The sequence below is a fragment of the Sus scrofa genome, unplaced genomic scaffold (assembly GCF_000003025.6).
Source record: "Sus scrofa isolate TJ Tabasco breed Duroc unplaced genomic scaffold, Sscrofa11.1 Contig297, whole genome shotgun sequence".
NCBI lineage: Eukaryota > Metazoa > Chordata > Mammalia > Artiodactyla > Suidae > Sus > Sus scrofa.
The window spans coordinates 223,905-237,713 of NW_018085169.1; the positions used below are offsets into that span (position 1 = coordinate 223,905).

Consider the following 13,809-nt stretch of genomic DNA (forward strand, 5'->3'; position numbering starts at 1 on the left):
CAAAACGATGTTGAAGAGCAGTGGTGAGAGTGGGCATCCCTGTCTTGTTCCAGATTTGAGTGAGAAGGCTTTCAGTTTTTCCCCATTGAGGATTATATTTGCTGTGGGTTTATCATAAATGGCTTTGATTATATTCAGGAATGTTCCCTATACCCACTTTGGCGAGGGTCTTGATCATGAGTGGATGTTGAACTTTGTCAAATGCTTTTTCTGCATCTATTGAGATGATCATATGATTTTTGACTTTTTTTTTGTTGATGTGGTGTATGATGTTGATTGATTTGCGTATGTTGAACCATCCTTGTGAACCTGGGATGAACCCAACCTGGTCATGGTGTATAATTTTTTTGATATGTTGTTGGATTCGGTTGGCTAAGATTTTGTTGAGAATTTTTGCATCTATATTCATCAATGATATTGGGCGATAGTTTTCTTTTTTGGTGGTATCTCTGCCTGGTTTTGGAATGAGGGTGATGGTGGCCTCATAGAATGTCTTTGGGAGTATTCCTTCTTCTTCAACCTCCCACAGAGTAAATTTGACCCAAATGTCTCTGGTGTTCTCCAGATGGAACCACGGTCCCCACAGCATCATGAATCGGGCTCCTCCCACTGCAGTGTGGGTGTGGTGCTCTCTTGCCCCTCAAGGCCTCCTTCCTTCAGTGACTCCTCTCCCTGTGGCCACATCCTGGCACTGGGACTGTGCAGCTCCTCCATCAGGAGGTGGAACCTATTTGCCCACCCTTGAATCTGGACTGTGTGTGACAAGCTTTGCGGAGTGGAATATGGAGGGAGGCTGCAGGGTCAGGCCCAGTCATGGACCTCATGCAACCTTGCCTGATTCCTCTTTGAGCCCATTGCCTCTAGAGCATCCATGCTATCCAGTCCTGTCTGGGCCATGTGAAAATTGACTTTCACATGGAAGAGGGGCCAGGTGTCAAAGGTCATCCTCTTCAAGAGCAACTGACAGTGAGGTGACACCTGAGGGAGGAAAGCCAGGTGAGCAGAGCCACGTGATACCTCCTGACAGAACATTTCTCCTGGACATTTCCTTTACAAACAACAGCACATTCACCTCCAGCTCCATTGTGGGAAACCCAGATCCCTTCACTCCAGCTCCATCTTGGAAGGGAATGACCTCCCTCAAGGGTCACCCTTCATCTGGATCCATCATTTGCCCTGAGGTCTACATTATGAAGGTGAGGAAAAAACAGCCATTTCCTTAGAAATTTCAAATGGAAAAGGCAGAAAACAAAATTTCTACAAATTGTTTGATGATGCCTAGAGTTATCATGGATCAGCGTTCTTAACAGAGCTCCACACACACCCCCTATTCACGCTCTCTTTCATTTGTGTCGATACATTTATATGAGTGTGAAATATAGATAGAATTATGTAAATTTGGACATGGGTGTATCTGGATATGCACATGTAAGGATATGCATCACATAATATAGCAAATATATCAGGATTATTGGATATAAATCTCTTTTTAAGAAGTTTCCAAAAATGAGCTGTTTTCACCTCAATACGTTTTAATTTTATATACTTAAGGTTTGGATAGTTCAGTATGAATGGATTGCTAAATAGTCATATTTATTCCACAAGTTTTAATAAAATTCATCTATCTATACATGTTGACATGTAAACAGTGATTTAAACAACAGTTGCAAAATAGTGGTTTGTAAAAAACCCCTTGAAAACTTTGTGGCTCTCAACACAAAACATTTACATTCATATTTACAAGAGCTAATGTTAAGAAGGATTTGGCTGATCTAGGCAGGTCTCAGGCGGGTGCTTCTAAGCTGGTCTGCAGTCTGTGGGTGGGGTTTGCTCAGGGCCAAGACTTAGGAAGCAGTGGACATACCTTGCACTCACAGAAATCTCTAGGTCAAGCTGCACCAGAAATTTAAGTCTAAACATCTACACCACAGATGCATGCAGTTTCAATTGGTCCTTTTTTTTGATAATTCCTCAAGTCTTCAGCTACATTTACCCATTTAAGTTTCAAGGCGTTTGATCATGGCACTCACATGGAGTTCTACTCTCTGATATTTGCCACCATATTGCTCTCAATCTTAATTTTGCGTTAATTATACAGAAGCAACGGAAAGAATTATCAGCAATATATTATTAAGCAGTAGGAAGACTGAAGGTTGGAACTTTTAGGATTTGAGCAGCATCTCAGTGACCGCAAAAAGCACATAGTTTCTTCCTGATTTCTGATTCACCACCTTCACCAGCTTGGCTTTTTAGTCTCAGGATTAATGCCTCATGGTGTCAGGAGGGCTGCGGCAGCTCTGAGCATCGTGGCCTCCCAGGACTGGGTCAGGAAGGAATGCAAGGGGAAGCTGTCCACCTGCCCTTTTGTGTGAGGATTCAAAGTCCTTCTCAGAAGCCCTGCTCACACCCCTCATTACTCTCACATCCCCCTGCCTGGGCTGACCCCAGGGGCTCCCCTAATCCCTGCTCCTCCTGGGCCTGATGGGACTCCCCTTTGCTCACCACGCTCAGCAGGCAGAGGTGGGGATCTAGAGACCCAAGGGGAAACGGGAGGCCTGCTGTGGACATGGCCAAGAACTTCTGCCTCATTTTGAAGTTCACTGTGTGTTGAAGTGAGAGACTGCAAAGTCACCTTTACAAGATAGGTTGGAATGTACTAGGGGAGTTCCCCTTGTGGCTCAGGGGATTCAGAAACTGACATAGTCTCTGTGAGGATGTGCGTTGGATCCCTGACCTAGATCAAGGGGTTAAGGATCTGCATTGCCACAAGGTGTGTCATAGGCTGTAGGTAAGGCTTGGATCCGGCATTGATGTGACTGTGGTGCAGGCTGGTAGCTGAAGCTGAGATTCCACCCCTAGCCTGGGAACTTCCATATGCCATAGGTAGGTCTGGAAAAAGGAAAAATAATAAATAGGTAAATTGTAAAAATTAAATACATGTATTCACACTCACATACAGAGCAGGGCCACAGGAGGCAAATGGAGTCATATTTCTAATTTTCTAGTTGACCTTGTCAGGTTCAGCAGTTTGTGGATACATGGCCTGTGCTTCCAAGGCCAGGATAGTCTGACTTGTGCTGCTCCAGAGCTGCTGGGCTTTAACTAGGGCCATGGAAGGAGGAGCCACTCTCCTGACCTGAGGGACCAAAGTCCCTGTGTGGGGTGACTGTCAGGGGCAAGGAAGGATACTATTGACACCACATGGTGCTGAACCCCCCTGAGAGCCCAGGGGCCAGGGTGACAGCCAGAGTGGCCAGCACCTTGGAGCTCGTTGTGGGCTCTGTGGCTGTTCCCAGGGCTTCTCCCCTAATCCTGAGTGATCTTGACCCTGCTTGAGTCTACAGAGAGGGGTCAGCAACTGTCCCCACCCCAGAGTCTACTCTCAGCCAGACTGGGTTCTGGCTAGAAGGAAAGGGGGTACCAGTTAAATAAATGAGCCAGTTATATAAAATACAAATCACTTATATGCTACACATAAACAGGATATGTACATTTAAAATACTAAAGTAAATACATCTATTATAGGAAACATGTTTACCCAACCTAGATAACCATATATTAAGTTACATGTGATGCCTATGTGAATAAATATAATTTCACTATGAATATACTGTATGAATTTCATATTGTTTCATATGCATGAAGCTTTAGAACCAGTGATGCGAGGATACAGCTGTTACTTTCTCAGTATTTCTAAGAGCAGGCCTGTAACATTTGTTTATTGTGGTGTTCATCTGCCATCTCATGGCAGTTTTATGACATAATAACATAGAATTTTTGATGCAGGTTCCACCTGAGACTAGGCTGAGTGACATGCTCAGTGGGACATATAAAGTGAGTCCTGCAGGTTGAAATAAAAGGAAGCTAGGCAGGATCTCAAGATCCCATAAGAAACAAAAATCTTGACTAAAGGCCAATGCATGAATAATTATAAAAAAGCTCTTATTTTTTGGAGTTCTCATTGTGGCTCATCGGTTAATGAACCCAACTAGGAACGATGAGGTTGCAGGTTTGATCCCTGGCCTTGCTCAGCGGGGTTAAGGATCCAGCATTGCCGTGAGCTATGGTGTAGGCTGCAGACAAGACTTGGATCCCACATTGCTGTGGCTCTGGTGTAGGCTGGTGGCTAAGCTCCAATTAGACCCCTGGCCTGGGAACCTCCATATGCTGCGGGAGCGACCCTCAAAAAAAGACAAAAAAAAAAAAGCTCTTATTTTTATAAGATTGATTTGTAAATTCGCTTTTATTTTCTCTATATTTAAAAGACAAATACATAAAAAGCAACTTGTAGTCTACAGGCTCCAATGATGTGCAAAACTGACCAGTGATATCAACAGCAGGAAGGTGGAGGAGAAGCTATATAGAGACAGAATTTGGCATGCTTTTGTAGCTAATTTGTCACTGTCCCCTGTCGATGGACTGTTGTGCTGTGAAAGAACAGAGACCACTCCAACTGAGAAGAAACAAATTACGAGTCTTTATTACTGGCCAGGGCCACACACTGCCTAAAAGTGGCTTGAGTGTGAAGCCCCAAACAAAGAAATGGATCTCATTTATCAAGGCAAACTTACATCCAGGTTGGGAGGGGTGAGCATGCATAAGTAGGGGTATGAAAGCAAAGCGGTGGCTAAATTACTTCAAAGCTTAACTAGTAATAGTGTTTAGGTAATAATAATAATGATTTAAGGTAAGGACCATATTTCCTGACTTCAAGCAGGCAGCTAATGATGGTGCCAAAGTAATTTGATGGTTAAGCTTGTAGCATCTGCAGTCCTCCTTATCAGCTAACTTCTTTCTTCTAAGGAAGGGGGCTGTGGCCAGAGACTTAGGTTCCAGGTTGATTGCTTTACACCAACACTGTGGAATGTTAACAGGGCCCAGGCCTACGTCCTTCAGACATTTAGGTTGCTGCCAGGTCTCGGCTATTGTATACAGTGCTTCAGTGAACAGTTAATACATATACATATATTCTTTCTCAGATAGTTTTCATTTCATTTTATTTTATTTTTATTTTTATTATTTTTTGGTCTTTTTGTCTTTTCTAGGGCTGCACCTGTGGCACATGGAGGTTCCCAAGCTAGGGGTCTAATTGGAGCTGTATCCATGGGCCTACGCCAGAGCCCCAGCAATCCAGGATCCAAGCTGCATCTGCAACCTACATCACAGCTCATGGCATTGCCAGATCCTTAACCCACTGAACAAGGCCAGGAATCGAACCCACAACTTCATGGTTCCTAGTTGGATTCGTTAAACACTGAACCATGATGGGAACTCCTCATTTTGTTGAATTTTATTGTATTTATAGTTGTACAAAGGCTTTTCAAGTATCTTTTTGAGTCATGGTTTTCTCTGGCTACATATGCCCAGGAGTGGGATTGCTGGATCCCATGGTAATTCTATATTTAGTCTTTGCAGAATCTCCATGCTGTTTTCCACAGTGGTTGCACCAATTTACATTCCCACCAACAGTGTAACAGGGTTCCCTTTTCTCCACACCATCTCCAGCATTTATTGTTTCTAGCTATTTTGATGGTGGCCATTCTGGCCGGTGTAAGGTGATACATCATGGTAGTTTGGATTTGCATTTCTCTCATAATGAGTGACACTGAACATCTTTTCATGTGTTTTTTGGCCATCAGCATGTCTTCTTTGGAGAACTGTCTGTTTAAATGGTCTGCCCATTTTTTGATGGGGTTGTTTGTTTGTTTGTTTGTTTGTTTTTTGGTATTGAGCTGCCAGAGGTGTTTAATATTTTGGCAATTAATCCCTTTTCAGTCACTTGATTGGCAAATATTTTCTCCCATTCTGTGGGTTTCTTTTCATTTTTTTGTGGGTGTTTTGTTGGAGGGGCTCCTTTGATGTGCAAAAACTTTAAGTTTAATTAGGTCCATTTGTTTATTTTTGTTTCTATTGTCATTACTCTAGGAGCTGGATCTGAGAAGATATTGCGATGGTTTATGTCAGAGAGTGTTTGGCCTATGTTTTCCTCTAAGAGTTCTATAATATCCTGCTTTATATTTAGGTCATTAATCCATTTTGAGTTTATGTTTGTGCATGGTGTTAGGAAGTGTTCTAATTTCATTCTTTTACATGTAGCTGTCCAGTCTTCCCAGCACCACTCATTGAAGGGACTTTGTTTTCTCCATTGTATATTCTTTCCTCCTTTGTCATATTTTAGTTGACTGTAGGTGTGTGGTTTTAATTCTGGGCTTTCTATACTGTTCCAATGATCTCGATTTCTATTTGTGTGCCAGTAGAGTACTGTTTTGATGACTGTACCTTTGTAGTGTAATCTGAAGTCAGGGAGCCTGATTCTTCCAGCTCCATTTTTCTTTCTCAGGATGGCTTTGGCTCTTCTGGGTCTTTTGTGCTTCCAAAGAAACTTTAAAATAGTTTGCTCCAGTCCTGTGAAAAACGTCCTTGATAATTTGATAGGGATTCTGTGAATCTGTAGATTGCCTTGGGTAGTATAATCATTTTGACAATATTGATTCTTCTCATGCAAGAGCAAGTATATCTTCCCACCTGTTTGCCACATCTTTGATTTTTTTCGTCAGTGTCTTACCGTTATCAGAGTACAGCCCTTTTGTCCTTTTAGATAGGTCTATTGCTAGGTATTTTATTCCTTTTGATGTGATGGTAAATGGGATCGTTTCCCTGATTTCTCTTTCTGATCTTTCATTGTAGGTCTTCTCTCAGTTTCTGGGTGTTAATTTTTTATCCCTCAGCTTTACCAAAGTGATTGATGAGCTCTAACAGTTTTCTGGTAGCATTTTTAGGATTTTCTAAGTATAGTATCATGTCATCTGCAAACAGAGATAGTTTTACTTCTTCCTTTCAATTTGGGTTCCTTTAATTTCTTTTTCTCCTCTGATCACTATGGCTAGGACTTCCAAAACTATGTTGAACCATAGTGGTGAGTGCAGACATTCTTGTATTGTTCCTAGTCTTAGTGGGAATTTGTTCAGCTTTTCACCATTGTGCATGGTGTTAGCTGTGCTTTTGCCATATATGGTCTTTGATATGTTGATGTAGGTTCCCTCTGTGCCCACTTTCTGGAAGGTTCTTATGAGAAATGAGTATTGCATGTTATCAAAAGCTTTTTCTGCATTTATGGAGAGGATCATATGGTTTTTATTCTTCAGTTTGTTAATGTGGTGTATCACAGTGATTCATTTGTGGATATTGAAAAAAATCTTTGCATCCCTGGGATAAATGCCACTTGATCATGGTGTCTAGCCCTTCTAATATATTGTTGGATGCAGTTTGCATGCATTTTGTTGAGGAATTTTGCATCTACATTCATCAGTGATACTGGCCTATAATTTTCTTTTTTTGTGATATCTTTATCTGGTTTTGGTATCAGGGTGATAGTGGCCTCATAGAATGGTTGGAGTGTTGCTTCCTCTGCAATGTTTTGGAATAGTTTCAGAAGGATAGGTGTTATCTCTCCTCTCAATGTTTGATAGGATTCACCTGTGAAGCCATCTGGTCCATGGCTTTTGTTTGTTGTACATTTTTTAATCACAGTTTCAGTTTCAGTATTTGTGATTGGTCTGTTCATCTTTTCTATTTCTTCTTGGATTAGTCTTGGAAGACTATCCTTTTCTAAAAATTGCTCCATTTTTTCTAGGTTATCCATTTTATTGGTAGTAGTCTCTTATGATTCTTTGTATTTCTGTGATGTCCATTGTAACTTCACACTTTTTGCTTCTAATGTTATTGATTTGAGTCTAATTTTATTGATTTGACCAAAGATTTTTGAAAATTAACAACCTTGAATTTTTAGTAATTTTTCCCACTAACTTTGCATGGGGCTGCTTGTGTAGACTGTGATCTGGTCCAAGTTAAAGGAGTAGGAAGGAAGATATGCAGAAAAAGGAGAATCAGAAAGTGGCAAGAGTAGAAGAAACTGCTTTACTATTCATGGCACCTGATCTCAGCTTAGTTACTGAGTGCAAATGTTCCTCGCTCTCTTCCTCCCAATCATTCTTGCATCCTCTTACCTCAGTCATTACTATTGTCCTTGGGAAACTCCTCCTTTTGTGTACATTTTCAGGGTGGTATTTTCATTTTATCATTATTCTTGAGTTTGTGTTGTTACCCTTTTACACTACACGTATTTGAACATGTCCCTTCTGAACATGTAGATTTTGGATTTTGGGGTGTTATTTCATATCTGCTATTACATGGTTAATTATACGTTATGCATTCTAAAAGAATGGTGTGACAGGTTTTCTTCTTGGTAGCTTTTTTAAATTTAGTTCTTGTTTTGGGCTCCTCAGTGGAATATGGAAGTTCCCATGCCAGGGACGTAATCTAAGCTGGAGCAATGCTGGATCGTTAACCTACTGCAGCAGGCAGGGAATTGAACCAGGGCCTCCACAGAAACAAGCCTGGTTATTAACCCACTGCATCATAGTGGAAAGTCCTTCATAGCTTTTTAAATGTATATCTGCCGCCCAAAGAATTTCAGTTTTCAACTGTCATTTTCTTCTTATAGGGGCCTACCCTTGAGAATGAATGATTCTCTTCATTTGATGATTTTTTGCAGTGGCTATTTACTGATCAGTAAGAGATGTTTCTCTACCAGCAAGGAGGAACTTAGGTTGCTGATGTGGTTTCTTTACAGCAAAACCTATTCTTTATCCACTACAAGACAATGCATCACAAAAAGTTTGGTTCAGTGTCTTCTGACTCTTAGGTGCTATATTGTTTCCAGAGGATGTGTATCTTTACAAAACATGATAAAGAAATAGCAAAAGAAAAACTATTAACCAGAACCATGATCAGGACAAAGAATGATATATAAACCTATCTTAAATTGTTAACACTAAACAAAATGAAGAGACAACCCACAGCATTGGAGAAAATATTTCCAAGTTAAGTGACTATCAAGGGATTAATCTCCAAAATTTATAAACACCTTCTTCAGCTCCATACCAAAAAAACAAACAACCCCATTAAAAAATGAGCAGAAGATTTAAACAGACAATTCTCTAAAGAAGACATTGGACTGCAAAAAAACACATGAAAGATGTTCAGCATCACTCATGATTAGAGAAATGTGCATCAAAACCATGATGAGCTACCAACTTAAACTGGCCAGAATGGCCATCATCAAAATGTCTAAAAACAGTAAGTGCTGGAGAGGGTATGGAGGAAAAGGAACCCTACCACACCATTGTTAGGAATGTAAATTGGTGAAACCACTGTGGAAAACACTATGGATATTCCTCAGAAAACTAAAAATTGAGTTCCCATTTGATCCATTGATCCCACTCCTGAGGATCTATCCAGAGAAAACCATGACTCAAAAAGATACATGTACTCCAATGTTCATCGCAGCACTGTATACAATAGCCAAGACATGGAAACAACATAAATGTCCATTGACAGAGGAGTGGGTAAAGAAGAAGTGGTACATATACCCAATGGAATATTACTCAGCCATTAAAAGGAATGAAATAATGGTATTTGTAGCAATATGGATGGACCTAGAAATTATCATGCTAAGTGAAGACGGTCAGACAATGAGACACCAACATCAAATACTATCACTTACATGTGGAATCTGAAAAAAAAGGGCACAATGAACTTCTTCACAGAACATATACAGACTCACAGACTTTGAAAAATTTATGGTTTCTGAATGAGACAGGTGGGTGGTGGGGGGGATGCACTGAGGGTTTGGGATGAAATGCTATAAAATTGGGTTGTGATGATCATTGTACAACTATAAATGTGGTAAAATTCATTGAGTAATTAAAATAAAATGAAATATAATAAAATAAAATTCAGGATTTTCCCTGACCAAGTCCTGAATATGATGTACCATTCTAGTTAAGTTTTACAGAATATTTTGTGAAAACACTTTGTCCTTTTTGACCCAAAATCTGTACATGATGGTTCCAGTGTAATATTCACAATTGCCAAAATTGGGCAGCAACTTTGGATGAACTTCAGTAGGTTAATGGGTAAACTGGGGAACACTTGGACCATGGAATATTGCTTGGCACTGAAAAGCAATGGTCTAACAAGACATGAAAAGACTTGAGGAAATTTAAAATGCACATTACTGAGTGAAAAAAAAATCCATCTGAAAACGCTACCTAGTGTATGATCCCATAGGTATGATGTTCTGAAAAAGACAAAACTATGGAAACAGTGAAAAGATCAATGGTGGTCAGGGCTTGTGGGGAAAGATCACAGGAGGAGAAGAGAGGAATATTAGGGCAGTGAAACTGCTCTGTGTGATGCCCTAATGGTGGAAGCAGGTCATTATGATGTTTTCAAACTCATAGAATATTCAACCCCAAAGGTGATCCCTAACATCAACCATGGGCTTTGGGTGATAATAGTGAATCAGTGCAGCTCATCAACTATAAGACATGTGCCAGGGTGAGGGGAGGAGTCAAATGTGGGAAATAAGGGAGGCCACATAGGTGTGGAAAAGGGTATCTATGGGAAATCACTGTACATTTGATGAATTATGATTAGAACTCAAATTCTCTAAAATAATTTATATTTATCAAGAAACTCCTTCTTGGACTATCAAGAATATCTTCACCGTGATCTATGAATCGTGATGCCCCAGACCAGATGATTCAGGGTAATTGTCTCTGACTTTATTGAGTCAGGAGAGACAATGTGACTTCTGTGCTGTGGGGACTGAGGAGGGGCAGAGAGAGAGTTAGGCTGCCTATGAGGTTCCCTGGTGCTTCTACTAAAACCTTCCATTGACCTTCAAAGGGTGTGTATTTCCTAGACAGGCTCTCAGCTGATAGAGGCACCAGGAGCAGTTGGGGAATCCCAAACTCACACACCTACTTCCCTGGCGGGGGGGTGTTGTGCTGTCCTGTAACACTGTGGGAGGAAAACCATACCCTGCACACAGTAATATTTTGCAGCATCTTCAGGCTGCAGGCCGCTAATGGTGAGGGTGAAATCTGTGCAAGATCCACTGCCCTTGAACCGGGATGGGACCCCACTTTGCAAAGTGGATGCCTTATAAATGAGGAGTTTAGGAGCCTTCCCTGGTTGTTGTTGATACCAGTCTAAATTACTGCTAATGCTCTGACTGGCCCGGCAAGTGATGGAGACTGTGTCTCCGAGAGATGCAGCCAGGGAGGCTGGAGACTGGGTCACCTGGATGGCACACCTGGCACCTGAGAGGGGAAACAAAAAACATATATTCCTGTTATCAGAGGACTTCCTTGGAGAGCCCAGAGGTACTGAGCACAGTGGCTGAGGGGATGCTCCCATGTCCTAGACACACAGAGACACTCAGGGGTCCCACAGTGAACAGGGATGAGTGGAAGGGTATCAGCAGTGGGAGTCATTCTGAGGGTCCTCCTCCTCACCTGGGAGCCAGAGCAGCAGGAGGCCGAGGAGCTGCATGGGGGCCCTCATGTCCATGCTGGGTCCTGACAGCCACTGACTCCTGCCAATAGTTGGTGCAGTCCCTTAGTAAGTGTCCAGGGTGTTGGGCTGTGCTCTGGGAATATGCAAATCAGCAGGGGGTTGGGGGAGGGCTGGGCACAGCTGAGCTGGCTGGTCTCAGTAACAGCCCAGGGGCAGTGCTCTGGGGACTCAGGTCAGAGCAGGCATCACACATGTGCTTCAGAGAACACGTTTCTCCCTGGAGACCATATGTCAGAGTCAGCACACTGTCCTATCAGGAGAGTATTTGTTTTACTCCATTCAATGTCCACATCATTTTTCTTGCTCCATCTCCATCTAGGAGCAGGAATATCAGGGTTGATGCATTTCAAAAACTGCAGGGAATTTAACAACTCCCTGCATTTTGTACCTGGAGATATTCCTGTGCCTAGAGAACATTCCTCTGCAGTCTGATTCTGTGATGTCCTTGGTGAAACACATTCTTTGCCCAAACACAGAACCAGGATATCTGCAGAATTTCCTTTTGTATTCCCACTGGACTGAGCAGCACACATGTGGGAAGAGTCCAGCAGGGTTGGGAAAAGTTCTGTCTGAACGTCTGACAGGAAAATGCACAGCACTCAGTGTTCACACAGCCCAGGGGTATCAGCAGTTCCCACAAGCCAGAGCAAACCTGCATCATTTATGGGCACAGGCTGGGTGCTCTGAATGGTTATGCCTCAGTGGTGGAACTAAGTACCTGCTCATTAAGTGCCATTTGCTCTTTGCAACAAAGTTTATACAAGCAGGACTCCATAGAGTTAAGAGCTTCAAATGACAAGACTAGATGATGCCAGAGCCCTCTTGTGTCACAGCAGGTTAAGATCCTACATTGTCACTGCACTGACACAGGAACTTCCACATGCCTGGGGTTCAGTTAAAAAATTTTTATAGTTTCCATTGCTCTCTGATGCAAAGAAAATAGAGCTTCTCCATTTTTTTTGGTCTTTTTTTTTTGCTATTCCTTGGGCCAAACCTGCAGCATATGGAGGTTCCCAGGCTAGGGGTTGAATCAGTGCTATAGCCACCGGCCTACATCAGAGCCACGGCAACATGGGATCTGAGCCACGTCTGTGACCTACACCACAGCTCACAGCAATGCTGGATCCTTAAGCCACTGAGCGAGGCCAGGGATCAAACCCACAACCTCATGGTTCCTAGTCGGATTCATTAACCACTGAGCCAAGATGAGAACACCTAGAGTTTCTCCCTTTTATCCTTTTTATTTTTTGTCCCTTTTGCCATGTCAGCTCTTCAAATCCTCTAACATTCTCAAAATGGATACTCTTTTCTTTTTACAGCTTATATAATTTTATGGAGAATATCATTTTGGCAGAATATTGTCATAAAGGAAAACAATCAGATAAGAAATAAATGTAGTTTTTCACATAATATATTCACTTCATTGATATAAATCTGACTCATATTTTCTTGGTGTAAATACAAAAAAATGGATACATCAAATAGATCCCAGTTGTTAAAATGCTCTAACAATATGTCTAAACAAATAATGCACAGGCTGTTTTCATGTCATGAATGGTATGATCAAAGTAAAATAATTTCAGGGAGTTCCCAATGTGGCTCAGCAGGTGATGAACTCAAATATTATCCATGAGGAAAGGGATTGGATCCCTGGCCTCACTCTATTGAGTAAGGATCCTGATTTGCCGGGGCGGGGGAGCTTTGATGTTGGTATCAGACTCAGCTCACACCCTTCATTGCCATGGTGGAGCCTGTGGGTGAAGTTCTGATTCCACTTTCTAATCTCAGAACATCCATATGATGCAGGTCCAGCCTAAAAAGCCACCCCCCCCAAAAAAAAAAGTGAAACAATTCAGATCACTAGGATGATATAATCCTATTTGTGATTTTGGAAAGCAAAGTAGAGTTTCTTTCCTTTCCAAAATAAGAGCTTCCATAGCAAGGGCAAATAAATTGGATTAGCAAGAAAGTTCCCAAGGAAAAAGAAAAAAAAGGTTACCATAAGAGGTTTAGAGCACACACAAAGTATGGAAAAACTTCAGAGAGAGAAATGAAGTTTATCCAAAATTCTAATGGCTGTTGCTCTGATGCCCAGTGTGGAGCCTGGGGGCACTGCACATCCTCCTAGGAGTGGGACACTTCCTGGACCCTGCACAGAGTCACAGGTCCTAACACAGGCCTCCCAAGGGGGCTCTACCCTCAGGGTGCAGGAGCAGCTGTGGGGCCCAGAGGATGCAGGGACTCTAGCCTGGGCTCAGGGGAATTGTCTGGAGAGCCTGGAGGGAGAGGATGGAGGCCTCAGTCCCAGCCACAACCCCATCTGTGTAGACAGGGCTCAGGGCACCCCCAGGACAGCCTCCCAGAGCCTCTTCCTTCCTCCCCACA

The 13,809-nt window shown here is 42.1% G+C and overlaps 1 pseudogene across 1 annotated transcript; it reads right to left on the bottom strand.

The window, feature by feature from the left end:
• Window positions 1–934: 934 nt before the first annotated feature.
• LOC110258704 lies at window positions 935–11,442 on the bottom strand (annotated as a pseudogene). Its single transcript, XR_002341224.1, has 4 exons — window positions 11,364–11,442; window positions 10,831–11,168; window positions 2,424–2,528; window positions 935–978 (listed from the first exon to the last, which is right to left on the bottom strand). The product of XR_002341224.1 is annotated as an immunoglobulin kappa variable 1-6-like (transcript).
• Between the last annotated feature and the right edge of the window lie 2,367 nt (window positions 11,443–13,809).